The 25646-nt window shown below is 49.8% G+C and overlaps 1 pseudogene; it reads right to left on the bottom strand.

The window, feature by feature from the left end:
- Positions 1–19430: 19430 nt before the first annotated feature.
- On the bottom strand, positions 19431–19539 carry LOC118673860 (annotated as a pseudogene).
- Positions 19540–25646: the final 6107 nt, after the last annotated feature.

Genomic DNA, 25646 nt, shown 5'->3' with positions numbered 1-25646 from the left:
AGGCAAAAACAAAGATTAAAGAGACATAGTCCCTATCCTAGAACTCGGAGCCTGAGGGAGAGAGATGTAAACTCACAATACCAGTACAATGTGTGAAGTAGCTGCCCACGCACAGCTACAGGGGTGACTGGGGAAGTTGGACAAAAGAGGAAAGGCTTTTTGTTCTGTTTTTCAAAATAATTTCAGACTTACATAAGTGTTGCAAAAATAGTACAAAGAATTCCCGAATACCCTTCACCTAGTTTCCCCAAATGTTAACATCCTACGAATTTACAGGACAGTCATCAAAACCAGGAAATTGACATTAGCTGCAAACCTCATTCAAATATCATCAATTGCCCCACTAATGTCTTCATCTGGGCCAGGAGCCAATCCAGGATCACATGTAGCATTTAGTTGTCGTATTTTCTTAGTTCCTCCTGGTCTGGGATAATTCCTGAATCTTACTCCTTCCTGCTTGTATTTTGTAGAATGTCCCTCAATTTGGGTTTGGCTGGTATATCCTCAGACAGTGCATTTTGACCAGAACTCCACAGAGGTGATATTGTGCCCTTCTTAACACATCCTATCAGGCAGTACCCAGAGGCAGTGTGTTATAAGCTAGTGTCTGCCTGGTGTTCCCACTATAAAGTTACTATTTTCCTCCTTTGCAATTCATCAGCATCTCATAGGGAAATACTTTGAGATTATGTAAACATCCTTCTTCTCATGATGTTTTCACCCACAAATGTTTGTTTCCATGGATAATTCTTGCTTAAAACAATTATTACTGAGGGTGTTTGCCAAATGATGGTTTTCTATTTCTATTGTGCCTTCTAACATTTATTAATTGGAGTTCTGTTGTAAGAAAGAGCTGTGCCTTCTCCTTTATTTATTTATTCAAATATTTATATCAGTATGGACTCATTGCTTATTTTATCCTTATACTATAAGTTATAATCTATTTCATTGTGTATTTTGTTACTCAAATTTGGCCACCAGGTCAGCCATTAAGTTGGCTCCTGTGTTTGGGAGGAAAGTTTTGAGCTGGGTCATAAATGAGGCAGAGTCTTCCAGGACCGAGAGAGTCCTGAGGGCAACTATGAGCTGTACACCCAAGTGCTCTCTGAGGATGCTCAGATGATTCAAACTTCAAAAATTAAAAAAGTTACACTGTAAGAAGTCTCCTTTCTGCTTATGCCCTTTGGACATCCCTTCCCCAGGGGCAGCAGCCATGGTTCATGTCTTGTGTAGCTTTCCAGAGATAGTCCACCTTGGGTCGGCAAACTTTTTCTGAAAAGGGCCAGATTTAAATATTTTTGGCTTTGTAGGCCAGAGGCCTCTCTCACACGGCTCCACTCTGCCATCGGAGCAGGAACGCAGGCATAGATGATATAAACGAATGTATGTGGCTGCATTCCAATAAAGTTTTATCTGTGGACACTGACATTTGAAGTTCATGTAATTTTCACATATCACAAAATATTATTCTTCATTTTTCCAAACATTTAAAATTGTGAAAGCCATGTTTATCTCACAGGATGTACAAAAACGTATTTTGATATATAAGTAGGCCAAAATGTATTTAAAGTGTCCGTTGGTGGACTTTTAGCCTGGTGTCAGTCTTTCCCTGTCACATGTAATGTCTCAGTGAGTAATCTTGCCATATGTCAGGTCACCTGCAGGTGATGCACCTATAGGATAAACTTGGGGACGAGTTTGATCCAATCTGAACAAGCTTAGTTCCCCACCTCCTTTCTCATCTCTTAAAAGTCTTCATCTTGCTCAGTAGCAGTCCGTTACCACCAGGTGCACTGAGAGCTCCACACACTCCAGCCCTGGCCAGTCTCTGCAGAGATGCTCCAGCCCTCTGTCCCCTTGGCCCTGCCCCAGGTAAGGCCCTCAAGTGTCTCTGCCTCCCAGTAGGTCCCCTGCCCTTACTCTCTCAGTGCTGTAGCCCATCCTCAGGGAGCCCCCAGAGGGAAGCAACAAAGTCACAAGTTTCACTCTGATGGTCCCCTGCTCATTTCACAGATCCGTGCAAGGGCAAGGAAGCCACACCCCTTAGAGTGGTGTTGAAAACCCCCACTGAAGAGGTCTGACCTTCCCTACTGTTACTGTATGTATAAGACTTTTCCAACCCCAAATTAAGAAATCAATATTTTAAACGTTTTGCTGGTTTTCCTCTTAAGGCCTTCTTCTTTTTTTGGCACCTTAAGGAGTTGTTCTTCCTGTTTTCTCCACTGTCTGATCACTCAGTGGGAGGAGGTCCAAATTGTCTCTCTGCAGCTCTATTTCCATGCTCTTTTGCATAGCTGATTACATTCTGTTTTGAATTTTACTGAGTAAGACAATTGCTTACCGGTATTTATCTTTTTATTTTTTGACATCTTTATGGGCTCAGAACGCGCTGGTCCCTGTTGCATCTGTGCACTCTCCACCTGCATCTCCAATTACGGCACCAGCTGACGTCAGTAATAATAAGGCTCATGATTGGAGGAAGCCTGTCTGACAAGGTCTGGGCAGCTAGCACCAGCGGGGGCTCCCTCCTTAGCTGACTTCCAAGTATAAGACGCCCCTCGATTTTCAAACTAACGATTTTAGAAAAAAATAGTGTCTTATACACAGAAAAATACGGTATGTAGTGATTAAGAGAGCAAACCCTGGAGCCAGAGGGAACTGCATCCTGGCTCTTCTCAGAGTTTTGACATTGGGCAGACTTTTCCTTGGTGAAAGCTTAGTTTCTTGACCTGTAAAATGGGAAGAATAATAGTCCTTAATTTTATAGGATTGTTGTGACTTAATTCACAGAAAGCATTTAGAACAGTAGCTGGCACATATTACATAGCCAGTGCATGCTGGCCATCATTTTTCTGTTTAATTCAGTCATCGCTTTATCTCCCACACTCAGCACCTGAGTTTCACGGCCTCAGGCTCCCAACGCTGTAGTGCTACTAGACTGTGACAGTTTGGAATCACTCCATGCCTGGTGACTGCTGTGTCCTGTTCCCGCTGCTCCTTCACGTTGGGCAAGCCCTCCCCACCCTGCCCCCTGGTTGAAATGCCACTCATTCCCAAAGCTCAGTTCAGATGCAGCACCAGTCACCTCCTCTGTTGTATTTCCCATCCCTCTCTACTTCTCTGATGGCCTTTCTGCAACCGCCCACACTTGTGTGGGAATTATGTGTCTGTGCCATTCCTCAACCAGCTTGCCAACTCCCTGAGGGCAAGGCCTGGATCTTTTTCATCCCCGAGTCTGCCCCCCCCACCCCCCCACCCCCCCCAGCACTTAGCATAGAAACGTGCATGTGGGAAGCGTACAGTAAGTAACTTGAAATGTAATTGCAAACTTGAGCTTGTTGGGGATGCAGAATTTGGTCATGGGAAGAAATGATTATGCTGCTCAAGGTAGAACTCACTCATTCCTTGGTTTAGAACCAATACACTTATGAACAGTATCGACTGAGTTTTCCCCAAACCAGAGGTGGTTTGGAGGTCTGCTGGCCCCATCATGCTCTTGGGTTAACAAATCCTACAGTCCTGCAAACTGTGTTTGCATTGCAATCAGCATTCATCTGCCTTTCATTCCTCCTCTATGATAAATATCAGTGATGGAGAAGTAATTTGAATGCAAGACTTCCTTAGCTTTAGGGTGCAGATATTCTATGTGAATCAGAACTTCTGCTCCTGGGAGTCTGAAAAATCTCGATTGTTAGGCTACTTTGCTTATGTCCAAAATCTCTGATACAATTGTGATCATATGTGTGACTCGATAGAGCTCAGAGAAGAGGGCAAGGCATCAACCCACATATCCGGATATAGGGATTACATTGGGCTACATGTAATAGAAATCTTAACTGGCTTTTCTTTCCTCGTGTAACATAAATCCTGAAGTCTGGGGGACCATGCCTTCAGTGTCCCAGTCTCCTTCTGCTCATTTGCTCTGTCATACTTAGGATGTGACTTCCATCTACAAGGTTGCCATGGGTCTTGGCATGGTCACTGTGACTCGACGTCACATTCACATTCCAGACAAGAAAAAGGGGAATGAGAGTAAGGGACAAAAGGGCACAGTTGAGTCAGCTTTTGGAAAAGAGCTTTCTCACCCTAGCCAGTTTGGCTCAGTGGATAGAAGGGTCCCAGGTTTGATTCTGGTCAAGGGCACATACCTGTGTTGCAGGCTCAATCCCTGGCCCTGGTGGGGACTGTGTGGGAGGCAACCACTTGATTTGTCTCTCTCACATCAATGTTTCTCTCTCTCTGTCTCTCCCCCTCCCCTCCACTCTCTCTAAAAACCAATGGAAAACTATCCTCAGGTGAGGGTTAACAAAAAAGAAAAGAGCTTTCTCTGAAGCCGGTCCCAAAGATTGCCATTTACATCTCATTGTCCATGCCAGTGGTTCATGCTGGGCCTGGGAATGTCGTTTCTCAGCAGGCACATTGCTGCCCCCAGAATAAAATTGGGATTCTGTTAGTAAAGAAAAAGCAGGGAGTAGGGATGGTGTGAGGAGTTAGCCCTCTCTGCCACAAGTTGGGACAATCAAGAAAAAAATTCATGGAAGAAATGGGCCACAGCAGGATCAGATAGGAGCTTACCACTTGCTGGGCACACAAGTACAGGTGGGGGAGGGAGGCCCACGAGTGAGGGAGCAGTTCCAGCTCCCCGGTTTAGAGATGAGGGAAACGAAACCTAAAGCTGTTCAATAACTCACTCAGGGTCACAGCTGGTAGAGGGCAGCCCAGATTCAAACTCCAGAATCCACCAGGCCACTTTCTCCCCACCAGGCCCACCTCCCAGTCTCAGTGTGCGTATGTAGAGAGGGAGGAAAGAAGAGCGGTTCAGAGATGGGGAAACCCTGGGTGTGTTTCCAGAACAGAACCCTGACAGAGCTCAGAAGGAAAAAGAAATAGAGATTTACTGATTGTTCTGGGTGGTAATTTTTGAACACAGAGATGTCGTATTTACTTATGGGCTACTTCCCAGGAGAATTTAATCTGTTTTACTTTTCTTTTTTAAAGCATTAACAAGAAATAAAAGCTGAAAATCAAATAGAAAACTGAAGAGACATGTTTGAGGTTAAGAGCAACTTTTGCTGGGGACAGGGCAAGGGAGAAGGTGGGCGGTTGGGAGGAGGGGCTGGGCAGGGAGCAGGTGGGCCTCTCTGCAGACAACAGGTCCCTCCTGCTCTGGCAGCAGCCAGCAGCCTGCCACCTGTCAGGAGCTGGGTGAAGGCCAGGCTTGTGAGGAGCATGGCTGGGGTGTTCTGAGTCCTGGGAACATTCTTGCCTTGGGTGGGGTGCCAGCAGGAAAGCTCTGGGCACCCTCTGCCTGGGGCAACATTCCTCCCCTGTGTGCAGCTCAAGAAGTGGAAGGGGCACTCCATCCCTCCTCTCCCACCTGGAGTGTCCCTAGCCCAGGGAAATCCTAGGGCCTCAGGTTTCCCCCCAGATTTGGCAGCTCAGGGGTTGGAGGGTATAGGGGCTGTGGCCTTTGCCAAACCCCCCCGCCCCGAGGCAGGACCTGGGGCTGCAGTTACCTGCTGATTTCATTAACATTCTATTATTGTTTATTGCTGTTGTCCTCATCTGGTAGGTGATAGCGCCATTAACTAAACTCTGGAATACAAGAGGGACAGGTTGGTGGGAGTGGCAGGAGGTATTGTCGTTTCAAAGAGAAGATGGAACCCACTCCCTGACCTCAATCAGTGAATGCATAGAATGGTTGACAGTGGGAAACAGAACAAACCATATTCCAACACTGAATGGGTTTCTCAGGAAACAGGGATCTGTTGCAGCCCACCTCTCTCTGGGGGCCGACATGGAGGCCAAGTGCGGGCCCCATGGTGTGCTCAGCATGATTCTAAGTTCTCTGACAGAAATAGGAGAAGTAGAGTAAAAACCCGCTAACCCAACCATTGGGGAATTGTAGCAGCTGAATTTTTTGGACGTTTGAAAATTTACCACCCAGCACACTCTAAGCACTTTTTAAAAAATGTTAAATACTTTGGATTTAAATATTTTTAAAATGCATTGTGCTCATCCCTGGCTTCTTAGAGGCCGTGAGCACTGTTTCATTGTGAACATCACCTGCTCTGCTGTCCTGTGATGTGAGGATGGCCCTGGAGGCTGTGGGGTGGAGGTGTCTGTCTGCTTCCACAATGCGTAGTCCCAGGTGCTGCTTTGTGTTTGCATCTGCTTTTATACTTTTTCTAGATATTTCATCGCTGTCGGACTTTCCTGCGTTAATTTTCCCTGTTCTTTTAAAGCTTCCCTTCACTTTATTGCTTCCAGTCTGCTCTAAGTTTAGAGACCGGACATAAATGATTCATGTTTTATAGCCCCTCTTAGCCCAAAGAGGAATTAAGAGGACTATTCAAATTTATCAAGTTTTTATTATGTGATAGGTATTTTATCAGCTGTTTTGCAACCATTATTTCACTTTTCAAACTGCCCTGTGAGTTAGGAATTTTTAGCACCCCATTATAGAAGTGTAGGCTGGGGCTCAGAGAGTTTAAGCGACTTGCCCAAGGTCACACAGCCGCTGGTGAGTGGCAGGGCTAGAATTCAGATGTGGTGTGTCTAGCACAGGGACCACCTATGCCTCACTACTCTGGGTTTGTGGTAAATTTGCAGGCTGTTCCCTATTGCTTCTGACTGTGTTGGGCTGTGATAGTTTCATCTTTTCAAATAGAATGTAAGCCCCTTGAGGGCCGTGACCTGGCTGCCCATTTCTGTATCACCCACACCATTGCCCAGTCCAGTGCCAGGATTGCAGGTGGGCAACAGTTGCTTTGCAAAGAGTGAGATCCTAGAAGAATGGAGGCAAGAGGATGGAATGAGCCCTTGACCCCATCACCTCATACCTCCCTGCTACCTAAAACCTTCAATCTACAACTGCTATTTGCTCAGGATTTGCCAAGCAGAATGCTTTGTCTGCAGAAAGCCCAAACCTTCCTTAGTTTAGACAGTGGCTGCTGAAGCACCTGCCATTCGCCCTCAGGGTTGGGAGGAAGGAGTGGTCGCTCAGGCAGCCCACCTCTCCCTGAGGCCGACCTGGAGGTCAAGTGCGGATAAGACACCATGGGGACATAGCAGCACAGGAGGGGAAGTCTAGTACTGAGTCCAGGATTTTTGCTAAAGAAATTCTAGAGCAGGTGCCTCAGAGGAAACTCACATGGAGCTTCTTTCCTGAAGGGAGAGAGTCTGAAATTGCGGTAGACCCGACTTTCTGCCAAAGCCGAAGGCAGGCCAGCATTCCCGCAGACTGGTTCTAAGTAACTCGCTCCGAGTCTTTGCTCTGTGACTAAGCCACTGAGGGAAAAACGGTGCCGTCACATGACTTACGGAGTTCATTGTGACAGGACTGTTTCTGTTTGTGTTTTGGTTCTCAGTCAGAAACTCTGAGCTCAATGGGGAACCCCCTCTTCCCCATGTGACCAGAGCACATGGGCTGTGTACGTGGCCGCCGTTGTCTGCATGCCAGGCATGTCTTCGGGTGACATCATGCCCTCGTTGATTGCCCAGGTGTTTCACAGCCTTTCAGGGCTGACTCAGAATTTGCATTGTTTCTGATACTTGGCTCTTGATCTGTTTGTCTTTGGTTAACAGTAAATCTGGATTGGGGACCAGGGAAGTTGTTGAGACAACCAGACAGCAAACATATCTCACAGAGAGCTTAGCGGGACTTGGACCCGGGACTCCCAGCCCATCCCCGCCCCAGCAGCCATCTCAGGTTTTCTGGGCTCAGATCTGAGGCAGAGATCGCTGGTCCGGCCCCTTCTGCACTAGTCCTGGGACTTTCCTCAATTTGGAACCCCTTTGGACTGGCCTCGAGGCCCTGGGCAGCTTGAGGGCACCACTGAGCCTTATGCTTGTATGCACCTGTTTCCTCAAGTCCCTTCTTCAGAGGAGCCAGCACTGGAGGACCGTGGATTCCTTCCTTTCCTCTGCTCTGGCCATTTGCTTCGAGTCAAGCTCAGCCTTTCCACTCTCCCTCTCACCTTGGGTCCTTGAGCAAATCACTTCACAGACCTGTGGAGGGCCAGGGCCGAGGGACTCTAGAGATCCCCCACCCGGTTACCTGATGGGAGGGGAGACCAAAGCTGGCAGGTGACTCCTTAACCCCCTTCGCCCACCCACCGCCTTCCAGCACACCTCACCCCTCTGGCCTCAGTTGGCCTCTCTGCAAAGAGTGGGAAATAAGCCCCATTCTCCCAACTCCAGGATGAAGACTAGGACCAGCTTGGTTTGCGAAAGGGCACATTACCTTATTGCCCCGGGGGACCTCACACTTGGGCTTGCATCAGAACCCCCTGGAGGGCTGGGAAAGCTGGTGGGGGGGCTGGTCCTCTCCTCCTCCCCCAGGGTTTCCCATTCAGTAGGTCTGGGGTCAGGTCAGGTAGTTTGAGTTTCTAACAAGTATTCAGGAGCCACGCTTTGAGAACCACTGCCCTCCCTCACAGAGCCCCGTGACACAGCTCTGGGGGTCACCCACAGGGGGTGAGAGGCAGAGTGTGCTGAGCCGGCTCCAACTGGCTCCGTTGGTAGCCTGAAATCAACCATAATGGGAGTATTTACACCTTGGAAACCAGCAAATGCTACAAGCCAGAGTTTCCTCCCCAGAGAGCTGGTTGTTAAACATTTACCAGCACAGCACTGGGTAAGAGGAGTGTACTCCCCTCTTTGTACACCCCTATCTCTTCACCTGCCCCGGCACAGGCATGGGGTCCCTGCTTGCTGTGGGCCTTGGACAGGTCTCTGGCCTCTTCTTCAGTGTATTCAATGAATGTGAGCCTGGGCAAGAGCAAGCCTCCTCCAGAATTTTCCCCATTATCTGATAGAAATGAATTTTTCCTACATTAGCTACTCAGTATAATCACTCTCTGCTTAAGGCCCTTTGGCAAGTCCTTGTTGCTCTTGGATTGAATCCAAACTCCTTTCATGCACTGGAGGTGCTGCACGAGTCTCCCCTTGCCTCTCTCCAGCCTCTACTCCCTCCCCTTCCCATTCTCACTTGACTCTGAGGCATATGGACCTGCTGGCAGTTCCCCCAAGACCCTGTGTTCTTTCTGGCTTCTCTCTACATAGAATAAAATTTCCCCAGCCAACAACCATTCTTGGGATCTCCCTTGGCCATCACTTCCCCAGCAGAGCCCCAGCTGCCCCTCTCTGTGCCTTGCAGCCTGCACATCTCCCTACTGTCACAGCCCTTCCAATGGCTCCTTGGTCCTCTGCTGCACAAGTCCCCTGAGGGCAGGCAGGTGTCAGCCCTCTGGTTTCCCAGGACTCGCAGTGTAAGTGCTCAGTGAATGGTTAAATAATTTGTGGCCTGAGGAAAGTGGGCTCCTGAGGACCCAGACACTTATGGCTCTAGGGGCCATCACCACCATTGTGCATGGCGACCTCTGGGAAACCCAGTTTTCCGGAGAGAGGAAAGGGGAGAGAGGAAAGGGGGAAGAAGGGGGCAAGGCAGACCCCAATGCCTCAGGTAGAGGTATAATGAGCTTGCACCCGGGCAGTTAGATAGGAAGTGCTAATGGAGGAGAAGGTACAGGTTGAAGGAATGACAAGGTCGACAGGAAGGAAGTCATGTGAGGCTGGGAATAAAAATGCAGAAGCTAAAGAGGGGATGAGGAGGAGAAAGAGCCAAATGAGCCCTGGGCATTGGACAGGGCCGAGGGGAGCCCCCTTCCAGCCCTGAGCTCATGCCATGCATGTTCCCAGGAGGCACCGGGCCTCATGATGGATGGATGGACACCTGTGCCTAACCTGAAGGAAGACCTGTGTGGCCTAACTTAAGGGAAGCTGTTGGGTGGTTATGTCAGATATTCTCCAGGGCTTCCCTGACTTATTCAGCTTGCTAATGCCCCTCTGCAAAGCCAGCCCTCCTTGAAGGCCCTGAAGAGGGAGTGGCCAAGTGCCCAGGGTAAGGTGGGCTGTCACAATGCTTTCAGATTCCCCAGCTGGCCTGGGAGCCTGAGTGCTCTTGTGAGGTGCCTGACTTCAGAGCTGAGGGAGCCACTCTCCTCTGCTCCTGCACCCCTCTGGGGCAACAAGGACTCTATCAGCCCACTGGTTGGAGACAGGGCACCTGCTCCCCTTTGTGACCGAGGTGGCCAACCTGTCACAGGCTCCAGGGAGGCACTCTAGGGCAATGGCAGGATTCAGCACCTCCACAAGCATTTGGGGGTAGCTGTTCTCTGTGCCTAGGCAAAGTACCATAGGGAAATGGAAATAAGTGAGGCGGGCTTCTGCCCCTGGGGGACCCACAGTCTAGGGCAGGGGTGGGGAACCTTTTTCTGCCAAGGGCCATTTGAATGTTTATAACATCATTCACGGACCATACAAAATTATCAACTTAAAAACTAGCCAGCTATATTTGGTCAAACATTGAACTAACTCACCCCTAATGCCTTGGCAGGGCCAGACCAAATGATTTCTCAGGCCTTATTCAGTCCACGGGCTGGACATTCCCCAACCCTGGTCTAGAGGAAGAAAACTCAGGTTAACAGCAAGGATGGAAGGCCAGGTGTGGTTCACAGGCTGCAGGGGAAGGGGTGGGGGAGTAAATCCTGACTGAGAGGACTAGAGAAGGCACCTCTGAGCAGCCTGGGTTGCACCACCTCAGGGAATGAGGGTAGGCTAGCCGGGGGAGAAGATTCTGGTGAGAGAACAGTGGGGGCTCTGGCACAGGGGCCGTGGAGTATGTGATCTCCCCACAGAAATGCCAGGCGACCTTTGTGAGGGGCACAGGGTCACCGGGCCGGTCCTGGCATGGGAGGGCGGTGGAGGACAGAGGCCTGGAGGTTGAGGTCTACACTGAGTGACAAGTAGCAAGAGGTCTCGAGAAAGAGTGCTGAGAGCTGGACCCAGGGACTTGTGTGGCATTCAAGGAGCCCTCACTTGGGCTGGGTGCCAGGCACACAGAGGAACAGGACGGGACCAACGCTAGCAGGTGGCGGGCTAGTGGAGGAGGCTGGGAACAGGAACTTCTGCTCAGTGTGGAAGATGCCTGACTCCTGTGGGAGCACAGAGGAGGTGTAGGGAACTCTGCCCTGGACCTGGAGGTGGGATGGGGTCGGGGAGACACCTGAGCTGGGCCTGGGCCCTTGAGGGGTAGGAGTTCCTTCGGTTGGAGGAAGTTGGGGTTTCAGGCAGTGGAGTCAGCATGACAAAGCAGTGACGCCAGAAAAGGACAAGGAGCAGAGAACAACAGGGTGATGTAGCCCTGGCTATGGGTGTGTGTGTGTGTGTGTGTGTGTGTGTGTGTGTGTGTGTGTGTGAGAGAGAGAGAGAGAGAGAGAGAGAGAGAGAGAGAGACCCCCCCCCCCCCGGGAGGTGAGGCTGGGAAGGAAGATTGGGGCCACACTGGGAGGCCTCCTGCCCTCCCAAGGAGCCTGGGTGTCGCTCTTAGGCAGGAAGGAGATGCAGGGTTTTGGAGCAGGAGCACCATGACCAGAGTTGTGTCAGAAAGTGAATTCTGACCCCCACATGCAGGACGGAGGAGGTAGAGGCAGGAGGCAGGGATGAGTAAGGAGGTTGGCACCCTCATCCACGACAGCACCAGGGCAGCTGACACAGTGGGGACACCAGCAGAAGCCATTCCGGGGCCTTGGTCAACAGGCCTTGCTGACCAGTGGGTGTGAGGGATGACTAGAGGAATCATGGGTGCCAACAAGATTTCCTGGTTATGGGACTGGGTTGGGCAGTGAACCAAGAGAGAAGAGATAAGAAGGTAATAGGCTGTGGGGCAGGATCTGAGTCCTGTCTCCAGGTTTTGAGTATGAATTGCTGGGGATGCGGGGAGGTTCCCATGTGAGAGACTCCCGCTCATCGGACGTTGGCCACAGTGTGACTATAGAGAATGGCTTTAATCCTGGAATATGTTGTCACTTTAGGGATGAGGAGACATCTGGGGAGAGGGGAGGGAGGGATGAGTCTGGAGGGGAACCTGTTTAATCTTAGGGAGGGTGGGACATTGTTGTCTGGACGTTTGAGCTGAGTGCCCTACACAGCAGTGCCCAGTGTGCATTGAGGGACTGGGAGGGGGGACAGGAGAACCAGAAAGCGGCAGTCAGAGAAGGCAGAGATGGCCAAGCCTATACAAGAATCCTAGCCCCTGCCCCAGCTGTCACCCAGGACCTCTCACCGGTGAGTGAACATGGCCACCCTCAGCTGGGCTGGCTGGGAATGGAGAGTTCTAGGTCACTCCATCAAACTCCACCCCTCCCAGAACCGCCTCCCCACTCTCCTCCCTCACTGTTCCCCAGTGATTCCTGATTGTGCTGGGACCTGGCTGTACTGTCCCAGTGTGTGTCCTGTGCCCAGAGCTCTCTGAGCGTGGGGATCGGTGTCTCTCTTCATGTTGCCCACAGGGCCTAGGACAGGGCCCACATCAGGGGCGGGCACAGCACATCATTTTTAGTCTCCTAAGCAGAAAGCACATTCGAGATCCATTTCTTCACAGCAGGAATATTGGCCAGACATGGTCACGCAGACTTGTGAATGCCCCAGACTTCCTGGTTCAGACATGGTCATTCAATCCAGGTGGTAGTGTAACTCCCCCTGGCTAGTTATCTAATCTGCAGATAGGTTAGGTGCTTGGAATTCAGAGTTCAGGGTCAGGAAAGAGTTGTTTTTACCTGGACCTACCTGTCCCGAGGTCCCATGTTACCCAATGTTTTCTAGTTCCTATGGCAACCAAATCACAGAGCCAGGATTTGTCTTTGTTCCAGGGGAAGAAAGGAAGGGCCTTGGTTTGAGGACTGACGTCTGTCCATGTCCATCAGCTGCATAGCTGAGTCACTCGCCACGGTCTCTTGTGTCCATGCAGTCACTTCCCTGTGGTCTGAGGCTCCCATAGGCCTTCCCTTTTTGGCAAGAGGCTGGTCCCCAGTCTGCGTCCATCAGGAACTGTGGGTAACAGGGCACCCCTGGGCACTGCAGATGGCAAGCTGGGTGGGAAGGCAGGTTACTGAAGGGGGCACAGTCCTGTCTTCAGGGAGTGAGAACTTGTAGGGGGAGGGATGATATTCCCTGTCCTTTCGGAGGACACACTTATAGTCACAGTTTCTAGGGACACTTAGCTATTGACTTATGCTATGGCCTCAACCAAGTCACCTGACTTCTCTGAGCCTCAGTCCCTGTATGTACAAAATGGGGAGATTGTTACTATCTCATCAGCTTGTTATGGGAGAGAAATGAGATTGTGACAAAAATGTCCTCGGTGCCATACAGAGCTTTCTATGAAGCATTCAATAAATATGTACTTATGGTTATTGCAGATTGGCTAGACGCTGGTCACACATCTCTGGACCATCTGTCAGACAGTCGGGGTGGCCATGATGGACACAGCCACACCCATCTGCCACCACCAAGAATTGAAATAAGTAACTTCAATTGCTCAGACACAGAAGGGAATAGAACAAGAGAGTCAGTGAATGGGTCAGCAAGGATGTAGGGACCAAGAGGCATTGAGGCAGGCAACCCAGAGAGAAGGTGCCCAGGACACCCAGTGGGCTCCAGGCTTCAAAGGACTCCCGTGCTCTGAGGCTGTGCTGGCCCAGTGCCTCCCCGGAATAGCCAGGAGTTCTAGATAGAATTCCCCACTGGAGAGGGTGCTGATGGCAGGCATGGATCTCCAGCCCACTCGATGGCAGTATCCTCACCATGAATAGCTGAATTAACACCGTGGTATTTACATTCCTGTTGTGATGTGAGTCACCCCAGAGCCCAGCTACCTCTGAGGCTTCTAACCAACTCTGGTGTGGAAACCCATTCCCTGCAATGTGATTACCACAGACAGGAACTACCCCCCCCCCCAACCCCTCAGAGGAGCCCAACCTTTCCCAAGGGCATCCCCATGAGACACCCACTCTGCAGTCACCTGACAACCCCTGAGGCATGTTCCATGCTGACTTCTGCTGGATGCTGTAGCCAGGCTAGCTGAGAGCTGCCTCTACTGGGCTGGCTCTAAGCAATGCTGGAGTCAGTTTAGTGGGTGGAATAACATTCTTAACAAGTAGAATAGGATCTGGTGTTTCCAGAGCTTGGGGACAGAGAGAATGGTGTGGAGAGGCTCAGACAGGAGCTGTGATCATCAGTAGAGGGAAGGGACCAGCCAGCTGGGATGTGGGGAATAAGTACCTACCCTCACCCTCTCCCTTTCTCCCACCTCCTACAGGGCTGCCCACTAGCTGAACCCCAGGGAAGCCTGAGGGCAGGGTGCCAGATGGGATGCACGCGTGGAAGACATCCAGTACATAGTGTATGCACAAATGCAATGGAAAATACACAGTATTTCTTACTGTGAGCCTCAGTTAATGAAGTTTTAAAACCCTAGACACGTGTCTGGCACTAGAGTTACTGCCAGGAAAAAGCCCAGTGTGTCTGAATGGCCTCAGGTCAGGGTCAGCTCTTGAGGAGGGTTTTGGGTGTGATGCTAATGTGGGCGAGGAAACAGCTGTGCCGCTTCCAGCAGCAGCCACATTCTCCAGAGGCGCTCCTCGTGCAGGGAAGGGGGGTCCGTCTTCGCCCAGATGCCAGACAGCAGGCTGAGCACAGCCCACAGTGTCCACGGGCTGTGGTTGAGGTCAGGAGAGGGAGGGACGGAGCAGGAGAGTGGGCGGGAGAGAGGAACAAAGGGACCTGTGGTTGGTGACACCCACGTGCAGTTGCCTCAGCTCCTCAAGGACAAAGGGCAGAGTTCTATTTCTGACTCCGATGGGAGTAGGAGACAACAACGTCCTTGGTTTCCACAGGCTGTGGTTGGCTCACACACCCTCGGGCTACATGTATTTGTTCTGGACTCTCACAAAACCGGCTGGGCCTCGTTTCCACGGCCCACACTGCGGCTGAGCCCACCACGGCCTGGTCACATGCTGGAGACCTCACGTCTTCCTAGGGGAGTATGACCCAGCTCCAGGGCTGAGTCTCCTGAACCTCAGACCGGCCACCACGAGCCCGGCCGCCACCCATTGTCAGACACCCAATCCAGAGCTCAGTGTGGAAGGGCAGCGCCCTTCCAAAGTCAGTCCTAGTTCCCAGAAGAGAGGCTCGTCCAGAAAGGAAGTAATATCCTCTAATGATTTTTTTAAAAAGGATAATAATGCTCAGGATAACACAGTACTTTCCGTTGCCCTTGCTGTTTCCTCAGGCGATAAAGAACAACTCATAAGACTGAGTTCCTTTGGGTTTACTCATCTGTTAGAACTGAGGTGTTTACTTGGGAGTTAATAAGGTGGAGAGCATTTTGCCCTTTGAACCTTCCTCCAGAATATCTTCATTTCAGCCACATTCCTGTCACTGGTAAGGGCCGGGACAGAGTCTCACAGACATGGTTCAACGTGGCTCCTAGGCCAGTGATGGCAAACGTATGACACACGTGTCAGAGGTGACATGCGAACTCATTTCTTTGGTTGATTTTTCTTTGTTAAATGGCATTTAAATATATAAAATAGCCGAAACTGGTTTGGCTCAGTGGATAGAGCATCGGCCTGCGGACTGAAAGGTCCTGGGTTCGGTTCCGGTCAAGGGCATGTACCTGGGTTGCAGGCACATCCCCAGTGGGAGATGTGCAGGAGGCAGCTGATCGATGTTTCTAACTCTCTATCCCTCTCCCTTCCTCTCTGTAAAAAAATTAATAAAATATATTTAAAAAATATATATATATACAAAATAAATATCAAAAATATAAGTCTTCGTTTTACTATGGTTGCAAATGTCAAAAAATTTCTGTATGTGACACGGCACCAGAGTTAAGTTAGGTTTTTTCAAAATGCTGACACGCCGAGCTCAAAAGGTTCGCCATCACTGTCCTAGACTGTGTCCTCCCCTCAGCCCAAACCAGCAGGTCTTGGCCAGACCCTTAAATTAGGTTCCCCAACCCAGTTCCAACATGTGTGTTGGTCCCTCACCTCCAAAAAGCAATTCTCAGGCACCAGCAGAGTATCTAAGAATTCAACTCAGTTCTGACTTTATCTACCCAGAGATAGCATCATATTCCACGGGCTTAAGGGCTCAGTCCCCCAGGACTGCCCGCCCCTCCTCAGATACCAATCACAGCCCGGGTTGTTTCCTGTGCTTCTGACCAGCTGCTTATAAATGAGAGGTTCCCATGCTCTCTGCCTTGGGTTCTATTAATTCTGTAGAGCAGCTCACAGAACTCAGAGAAACATTTTACTTAAAAGATCACAGGTTTATTCACTGTGAACATAACTCAGGAACGGCCAGATGGAGGAGATGCATAGGCAAGGTCTGAGAAAGGGCGCGGCGCTTCCATGCTCTCTGAGGGGGCCACTCGAACCTCCCATGTGTCCACCAACCCAGAAGCCCAGTCCCCTTGGGTTTTCATGGAGGCTTCGTTGCACAGGCATGACTGACTAAGTCATTGGCCACTGGCAGTTGACTCCACCTCCAGCCCTTCTCTCCTCCCAGGATGTCTGGGGGGCAGGCCTGAAAGTTCCAACCCCCTAGTCATGTGGTTGGCTTCCTGGCAATCAGTCCCCACCATCAGGTCCAGAAGTCACCTCATTGACATAACACCTTTAGCACTCTCCTCACTTAGGGAATTCCAGGGGTTTTAAAAGCTCTGTGCTGGGACCCTGGGAAGACCACGTATATGTTTGTTATTATAAATCGTAAGATCACATCCCTGGTGTTAGATCCTGAAGTCAACCCCAAGGAAATGTCCTGCAATGTCATATTTTCCAAGCCAACCAAACAGAAAGTGGTTGCTTTACTATGTTAATAGGATCAGTGTCTTCCCAAATGCTGTGCTCATCAATGTTGACCAACAACTTTTGGAAACCAATGTGCCAGTGGCAGTGCCTGCTTAGCATCACCTACTGCTTCACTTATTCTCTGCTCTGCCAAGATCCACATAGTGTCAACTCCCTCTCTGGACCTTGCTCTTTCAGCCACACGTGATCTGTGGTTCACCATCTGCCTTGACTCAAATTGAGCTCTTGGAGGGCAATGGCTTTGCCTCATTCACCTCATTTGAGGAGATAGAGGAGGGCTAGGCAGTCAGGGATGGAGAGTGGAACATTTCAGGCACTGGCAGAATGCAGCTTGCTGACTGTATCCTATTCCAAGAGAAAAAAAAAAAACTGCAGAGAAAAACAAAGTAACCTAGAGCTGAACCCAGCTAGGTGGGAGTTGCTAAGACAACCCAGCTGGGTGGAGACAATGATGTCACCTTGGACCTGAAGTGGCAGTACTCTAATCAGGGCTGTTTCACCAGTGGGAACTTGAGCTTTAAAATGTGTGGATGTTGCTAAGTCAGAATTCTTTGAAAGAACCAATCAGAAGCCAACAAAACATATATCTACCCCTAGACCAAGAATCTTAACTAGAAACCTGCTTTGGGCCCCCTCCCTGCTGCTCCCTGCTGCAAGGAGTCAGTCTATCTCTCAATAAACTTTGTTTTCGCTTACCATCTTTGTCCTTGAACTCATTCTTCAATTTTGTGAGACAACGAACTGGGACCTGACTGGGAATTTTGGCATCAGTTTTATCCCCATGGTCTGCACCAGTGCCTGGGATTTCAAAGGGGCTCCATAAAATATGTATGGAATGAAAGAATGCATTGAACATTCACTACAGCCAAGTTTTCAGTGTGGAAAAAAATGAAGGACTAGCTATGACATTCAAAACTTGTATTCTTTTGGCAGTGAAAAACCTTGATTCCAAGAAAATCTAACCTAAGCCTCAAAATAAATAAAAGAAAAGCAGCACGCAAGTAATAATTCCAGGTTTAGCAAATAAAAATATATGACATCTCATTAAATTTGAATATCAGAAAAGCAATCTTAAAAGTATAAGTGTATCCTCATATTGCATGTTGTTTGCCTGACATTCAAATTTAACTGGGAGTTGTGTATTTTACCTGTCCTGGGCCTGTGCAGTCCCTTGTATGAACTGCTGTTTTAGGAAAGTCATGATTCTCCCATTCTGCCTCCCTTCCTCCGTCTCTGGGGCTGCTCTCCTGAGCAGGGCCAGCACCTCCTTCCCCAGCGACACTGCCTGGATCCCAGGTATCTGTGTGGGCCCCATGATGTGAGGAAAGGCTTGCTGCTAAAAATGGACTCAGTTTCCTGAAGCATCAGAGTTCTTAAGGGTCAAAATAACTTGATCGGCAGCCAACACTTAGGACAAACAGCTGTGCCAGTTTGCATAACCATTTTAAGCCAAACAGGTTTCTTCACACATTGTTTTCACTTCCCTGACAGACTGCACCCTGTTCTGTGTAGCCTGGTTGTCCTGCTTCCTCCTCTTGCTCCCTGACCTTGTCCTTCTGGGGAACAACACATCTAAATCTTGATTCTGCTGGGTGATGCTGGTGGCCTCCGTGGGACCGATGCAGAGACGATGAAGCAAATGCTACATCTCTCTTTACCCTACCTCCTCCCCCCACCCACTCCAAAAAAGAATGAAGGAACTCCTTAGAGAATCAAGTGCACAAAATGAGCTCACTCTGGAGAAGGAGCAGGTCACCTCAGTAGAGGATGTCTGTTGGTTTTTGCTGGCCCACATTTGATTACCCTCCCTGGTTGGAGGTGGCCCACTAATGTGTGGTCCTAATGGGAGGCAGTCCTCTAGGCCCACCTGTGACCCAGTCTCAGCCCAGGGGATGCTTGTGGCTTTGTCTCTTAGGGAGAAACGGGCAGTTAGAGATGACACAGCTGTAGCAGTGGGGTCAAGGGTCTAGTCATCATGACACCAGTTGCAGCACCTCTGCTGGCATCCTAACCAGACTGAGTGGCTGTGACTAGGGTCTCAGCTGCCTGGCCACCCTTGGGTATGCCCTGCCTGTTTTCCTGAACCTGTTTGGCCAGGCTTCTAGTTAATTCTGCAAACCATGCAGCTCATTCTCAGCTTGAGTTAACCTGGGTAAGTTCTGCTGTTTGCAGAGGAGCACTCACAGGTAAGACCTGCAGGCGGCAGGCCCCACCCTTGTACTCACTGCCTGGTGCCCTGGTCAGTGAGGAGACCCTAGTCAGAGATGTGACGACTCTGCTAAAGGACACTGCCAGGCTCCCCCAAACCTGTGGTGCTTTCTATAGACAACAGGCCCTAGTTCTCCCGGGTATGAAGTGTAAGTGCATGGCCAAGGAAGTGATGAGTACCACTTTCTGGAAATGGCCTTAAGCCAGTTCATAAATCACCACAGTTTCTCTCCCCACTCCCCCCACTTTGTCAGATGGTGGCTATTCAGTCAGCCTGGGGCAAGGACAAGTCATGGGAGAGCCCCAAACCAATCCAAGTGATCATTGGAAAGAGCGAGCAAGAAGGAAACTTGTGTGTCAAGCCAGTGACAGGTTGGGGTTGTTTGTTACTGTAGCAGAACCTATCTGATTCCGACTGATGGCCAGGCACTGTCCTGGACCTCCTGAATCTGCATTTCTGAGTCAAGCTGAGGCATTTCCAGGTCCCACTTGTGATTTTGGTGGTCAGCTAGGTTAGGGAACCCCCACTTTGTTCCACACTGATCCTGACAGCTGGCCCTGACTAGCCTCATAATTGACAAACTATAGAAATGACCCCTGAAAGTATAGTCTTCTAGCCTCATAATTGAGACTGTAGTGGGTTGAATGGTGGCCCCCAAGAAGATATGTCCACATCCGAATCCCTGGAACCTGTGAGTGCTACATTATTTGGAAGAACATCTTTGTGGATGATCTTGGAAGAGGAGATTACCTTGGGTTACCCAATACAATAACAAGTGTCCTTATAAAAGTGACTCAGTGGGAGATTTGAGACAAAGAGACACAGGGGAGAAGGCCATTGAAGACGGAGGCAGAAACTGGCTAATGCTCGGGGAATACTGGCCTCCTCCAGAAGCCAGAGGAGGCAAGGACGGATTCTCCCCTGGAACCTCTGTGGAGCATGTGACCCTGCTGACACCTTGATTTCAGACTGGTGGCTTCCAGAACTGTGAGAGCTAAACTTCTGTTGTTGTAAGCCACCAAGTCTGTGATGGTTTGTTAGAGCTGCCATAGGACACGAATAGACTCGGTGGACGGCAGGACCCCCGGCCAGGTCTACCCTCAGGAAGCTGCATCAGAAAGGGGTGTCCTGCCCAACCAGGCTGCCTGCTGTGATAGAAGAGAGGTTTGAGCAGAGGTCTGGAGGGATCAGTGACCTAGTAGAGAAAGAAGGGGAGGGTGTTTCAGAAAGGCTGGTAGGTATGGACACCAGGACAGGGACTGAGCAAGGAGTCTGGTCTCAAAGGAGCAGCAGAAGCTGTGCTGGGGGTGGTTGAATGGGACGGGAAGGCTGGTGGGCATGGCCTTGAAGCTGGTATTTCTTCATACTGATGTTTATAAAGTCGGATTGATAATTTGAAAATTGCCTATAATTTTAAATTAGGCCATAGCACTTAAATTCAAGAAATGTATCTATGCTCTGACCATACATACACAGGACACAAAATATAAATTATGGATGGACTTATAAATTATTTTTCTTATTTTTTATTGCTATTGCAGCTGCAAAACTTTAATAAACAAAAGAAACCGCAAGTGAGAGGCTTGGCCATAATATGAAAATAATAAGGAGCTACTGAATGTTCTTGAGGAAAGGTGGGGTGGGGTGGGGAAGAGAAAAGGTGATGAAAATAATGGCTAAGGATGGTGGTTGGGCACAGCCCTGTGCATAAAGGGGAGTGAAGATGGTGTGGCGGAGGCCAGGAGACCTGCAGGAGAGCAGTCAGCATTCCAGGGGTGAGGGGTATGTGTAAGGACAGAGCCAGGTAACTCCCCAGCACCAGCTCAGCAGCCTCAGGTAGCTAGCTGTCCACCCGCTGCTCACCTACACTCTACTGCCCCCTAGTGTCCAGAACGGGGAGGCCAGTCAAGCCTTTTCAGCTGCCTCCTTGGAAGTCGCTGTGTGGGCACTGTGGGAACACCAGGAGCTCCTGGCTCTGCAGTCAGAGGAAGCTTCCCAGGGGATAGGATGCTTCCGCTGAGCATGGCAGTTCTCTACAGAGGGGCTGTGACAGGCAAGGCACCGGCAATGGCACAGGCTAAAGCATGATGGTTTGAGACTATATTGCATCATCAGGGCATGCAAGGTGTTTGGTAGGGCCTGAGAGGAGGGCTTGGAGGGCCTGGTGAGGCTGGAGAGAGGAGCTGAGGCTGTGCCTTGAGAGAGTTTCGAATGCATGGCAGGCAGTGGGAACCGCCTGAGGGTTTATGCAGGGTGGCAATAGAGGGATGAAGGGAGGTAGCATGATCAAATTTGCACTTTAAAAAGGTCATTCTCACAAAAGTGTGGAATGTGGAACTGGATAGGGCTGGTGGGAGGGAGACCAGTTAGTCCAGTGAGTGAAGCCAAGGCCCTGAGCTAAGTGTTGTCCATGGGATCATGGGATCGAGAGAAGAGAACTCATCCTATTTGTTCATTCAAGACGTGTGCTGGGGACAGCAAGTGATGCCAGAGTCACAGAGCTACACCTGGGACTCCAGACACCCACACTCCCCACCTTATGCACAGAAGGAAGGAAGCTGCTGGCCTGGTAGCACGTTTTGAGCCCCAGAATCTTGATAACAACTCAGAGACCTAAATCAATACTCTGCGGGTGGGGTGTTTAGCAACACTTGGGGGTCTTTAACTCTGGGATTTGCAAAAATTTTGTGAGAGGACCGAAGGCATGCTGGGGGTTGAGAACTCTACATATGAAGGCCTTTGCAGCCCTCCGATCCCACCCCTGTGCTCAATCCAGCCGCCCTACAGAACTGGAGAAGTGAGGGACCCTCTCCAGTTGAGAACGCTGCTGAGGGCAGAAGGGCGGTTAACTTGTGCTGTGGGATAGGCACAGTGAACAGGTGACGCAGCGGAAATGTGACTTGGGTAATGACCGGTCTTCATACCTACTTGTTGGGTGCTATTGACCTGAGGACCACGCCCCCTCACTTTGGGTGAGAGTGTTTTGAATCCCACTTTTGATCTCTCATGGTGTAGGGATCTTTGTTGCCCTATATCAGGGGTGGGCAAACTTTTTGACTTGAGGGCCACAATGGGTTCTTAAACTGGACCGGAGGGCCGGAACAAAAGCATGGATGGAGTGTTTGTGTGAACTAATATAAATTCAAAGTAAACATCATTACATAAAAGGGTACGGTCTTTTTTTTCAATAGTTTTATTCATTTCAAACGGCTGGTTCCGGCCCGCGGGCCGTAGTTTGCCCACGGCTGCCCTATACTATAGGGCCTATAGCATTTCTGGGGTTTAACATCCCCCACCTTATAGACTCCGCTTAATACCAGCTGCTCGATGCTTTATTCTGACCCTCACGGGCTAGAGTTAGAGCCTAATTTGTGTGGACAGGTCAGCAGCCTCTTGTTTAGCACCAACAATTGGCATATTGATTAGGTCACATCCCTAAGAACTAAACACAATTACTGTACGTCCCCATTTTAAAGATGAGAAAGCTGAGGCATAGAGAGGCAGTAGGACTCGGCCACAGTCACACAGCTGAGGTGACAGAACCAGGATTGGGAGGCTGACTCCCCAGTCTATGCTCTTAACCCCTTGCTATTCCCCCCTCTTTATGCTGGTCACCCAGTGATGCCCAAAACCACTTTGGGGAGCATTTTACCTTTACCTGTCCTCTATCCATTCACCGTCCTCACTCAACCTGTTTCCCACTCCGTCGAAGGTCATGTGATGACTAATTGAATCTCAGTGAAACATGAACTCTGAAGAGAGGCACCTCTGCCTTCTCCCCTGGAGCCTTCCCTTCGTGCTCAGAGTCCCAGTGCTTGCCACAGTGTCTGCATTTTTAGAAGGTTCATGGGTGCGGAATCCCCAGTAGGACTAATGGCAGGACACGGCCCCTGATCTGGGTAAATTTATATCAAAAGGGGAGTTGAGACAGATGAACTATTCAGTCTGTTCCTTTTCCTTGCTATCAGCATGGTCAGCTGGTGTTTTTGTACGTGTGTGTGTGTTTTTAACTGTGAATTGGGAAATACTCTGCTACTTAGAGACGTGGGTCCCAGGAGCCTCCTCCTCATCTTCTGTAGGTGGGAATGGCGATAATCCCCAATATGTAAGTTTGTAGGTGTATCACTGAGAGGATATGAGAAGTAGTTTGGAAACAGCTAAACTAATGTTCTTTTTGTTATGGTGGTTAATCCTCACCCGAGGATATTTTTTTTTCATCTATTTTCTTAGAGTAGAAGAGACGGGGGGGGGGGGGGGCGAGAGAGAGAGAGAGAGAAAGAAACATTGACATGAGAGAGACACATTGGCTGATTGCCCCTCACACACACACCCCACTGGGGCGGAGATCCTGTAACCCAGGTACTGGGAACAGAACCTGCGACCCCTTTGTCTGAGGGCTGATGCTCTAACCACTGAGCAACCAGCCAGCGCTAAACTAATGTTCTTATATTGTCATTACCATCCCTGGCGTAAGTGCACAACCCCTTTTCGTGCTAAGTATTTTACTAGCATTCACTACCATCTAAAATGATAAAACAAATCAGGAGATTCATAAAGGTTCCTGAAATCAGACACAGCTTCTGAGCAGGTGGCACCGAGAATTAGCCCAGGCATGGCAAGCGTGACGATCTGCGTGGGAGGTGATGGAAGAGAGTTATCTTGGTTCAAAACCAGTGATGAAACAGGGCTTTGCATTGTTCTGCCTGCCTCGGGGCCCAGCCCATGTTCAGTCGTGGTGCCGCCATGACTGGGGGCCCAGCCCGAGACCTTCTCCTCACAGCCAATTCTGGGGAAAGCCTTTGGTGAGATGGGCAGACCCAGTTCAGCCATGAAGCAGGGTCGCTGGATGCAAGACTACCCTTCAGGTTATATCAGCCGAGACAGGGGAAGGGGTCTCAAGCCAACACTCCCTTACATTTGAAGAGATTTTACAGGTTTGCAGTTAACTTCCCTTCATGCCTTTAATCCTCTCAGCAAATTTGCCTAATTATTATCCCATTGTTAACTGCATAGAAAAATAGAACTCAGAGTGATTTGCCTAAGGGCACACAGCCAGCTAATGGCCATGTTGGGACTAGACCTCATATGCCGGAACCAGCATCTGACCCATCTCCCCAGGACATTTGTAGGCACAGCAACCAGGGCTTGGGGCAGGAGCCAGGATAGGGCCTGGGCTAAGGCCAGTAGCTCAGTAGAACAGAGTTTGAGCCTGAAGACACATGGAAAATGTCTTAATGCGTTAAAGCGGTGTCCAGTGGCAGCATACAGGAGATACGTCCTTCTTTTTTATAGTTTGCTGTATTGGTCAGAATTTTTGTATAATCAAGCTTTACATTTATAATCGGACAAAATAACTGCATTCCTCTGCCGGGGTTGGGATGGGTAGAATCTGTGCGGCATGTTAGAGCCCTTTGCCCCCAGCAGCTGCTCTTGTGGGCGGGTCTTTGGTCTCATAAGACCTGTGCCCCCCAGGAATCTTCTTGATGATGGTTTCATGATTCCAGCCTCTGGCTCTCTTGGCTCAGTCACAGCAGCCCTCCCGTGCTCTGAGGGTTTCCCAGCCAACCTTTCCCCTCAGCTCCTTGGCAGAAGATGAGAGTCACGTGTCTGAGTGACTGGCATTTTCTGAATCATGGCATGGAGAGAAACAATACACGCAAAAGCAGCACACAGGGCCTCTGTTTCGAGCCTAGATAAGAACGCAGCGTGCGAAGTGATTCATTCATCTGGGCCAAGGGCCGCACAACGCTCATCTTCTCCAGTGACTAATGGGGCTTCTCAGACAGCGGGCAGTCTGGGCCCCACCCAGACCCACTGTGGAGCCCAGCGGCCCTGCCCCCCAGATCGGTGCCTGGGGATGTTACAGACGGTGACTGCGGACAGGAGAAAAAATAATTGTAAAAATGGAGGAAGGAACTAGGTAGAGAGGTGCAGGAACACTGTGGTCAGCCTCTAGTGAAAACCAGGAAACAGGCTCTGACGTCTCCACTCCACACCCAGAAACCAGGTACAAGAGACACATGCTCACCAATGTCAGAATGGACCTAAGAAATCATTAATGTGCTCATGGAGTCCTTACCAAGTGCAGGCATGGACTAAGTCTTTGACATGTGCTGTCCCATTTCGTCCTCCCAACAGCCCTATGAGAGTGTCAGTGAAGCCATTTTGTGGATGAGAAAATTCTGTACAGAAGCATAAAGTAACTTAACCGAGGTCACGCAAACACTAGAGAGAATTCTACACCAAGCTATCGGTTCCAGAGTCTGTGCACAGAAACCCTCCTATAGGCCAGGCACTGCCCTTTACACACATTATCTGATTTAATCCTCACAGCAATGATGCAAAGATTATTATCCCCATTTTAAAGATGGGAAAATTGAGACTCAGGGAGGTTGAGTGTGTTGACCAAAGTCGCACAGCTTGGTGGTGAAGTGGGGCCTCACCCAGGTCTGTCTAACTCCAAAGCCCATGCTCTTTTCTATAACATCTGTGTTCTGGTCATTTTCTGGGACGGTATTCCTCTTTTCTGAGTCCCCTGCAATCTCACCCAGGGTTTGGATTGGATACAGCTTGTCTCAACCACAGTAGCCTCTTGGTTGTTCCACACAAGGGCCTACCTTGTTGGAGAGGGAGGAGAGAGACTGTGCCCCGGAGCTAATGAGAAGAGGTCCCCTGGATAGACTTTGAGGGTTTGTGCAGGTGGGAAGAATGAGGGAGGT

Source organism: Myotis myotis, unplaced genomic scaffold (assembly GCF_014108235.1).
Source record: "Myotis myotis isolate mMyoMyo1 unplaced genomic scaffold, mMyoMyo1.p scaffold_m19_p_18, whole genome shotgun sequence".
In the NCBI taxonomy this organism is placed as follows: domain Eukaryota; kingdom Metazoa; phylum Chordata; class Mammalia; order Chiroptera; family Vespertilionidae; genus Myotis; species Myotis myotis.
This window is presented reverse-complemented; position numbering and strand designations above follow the sequence as displayed.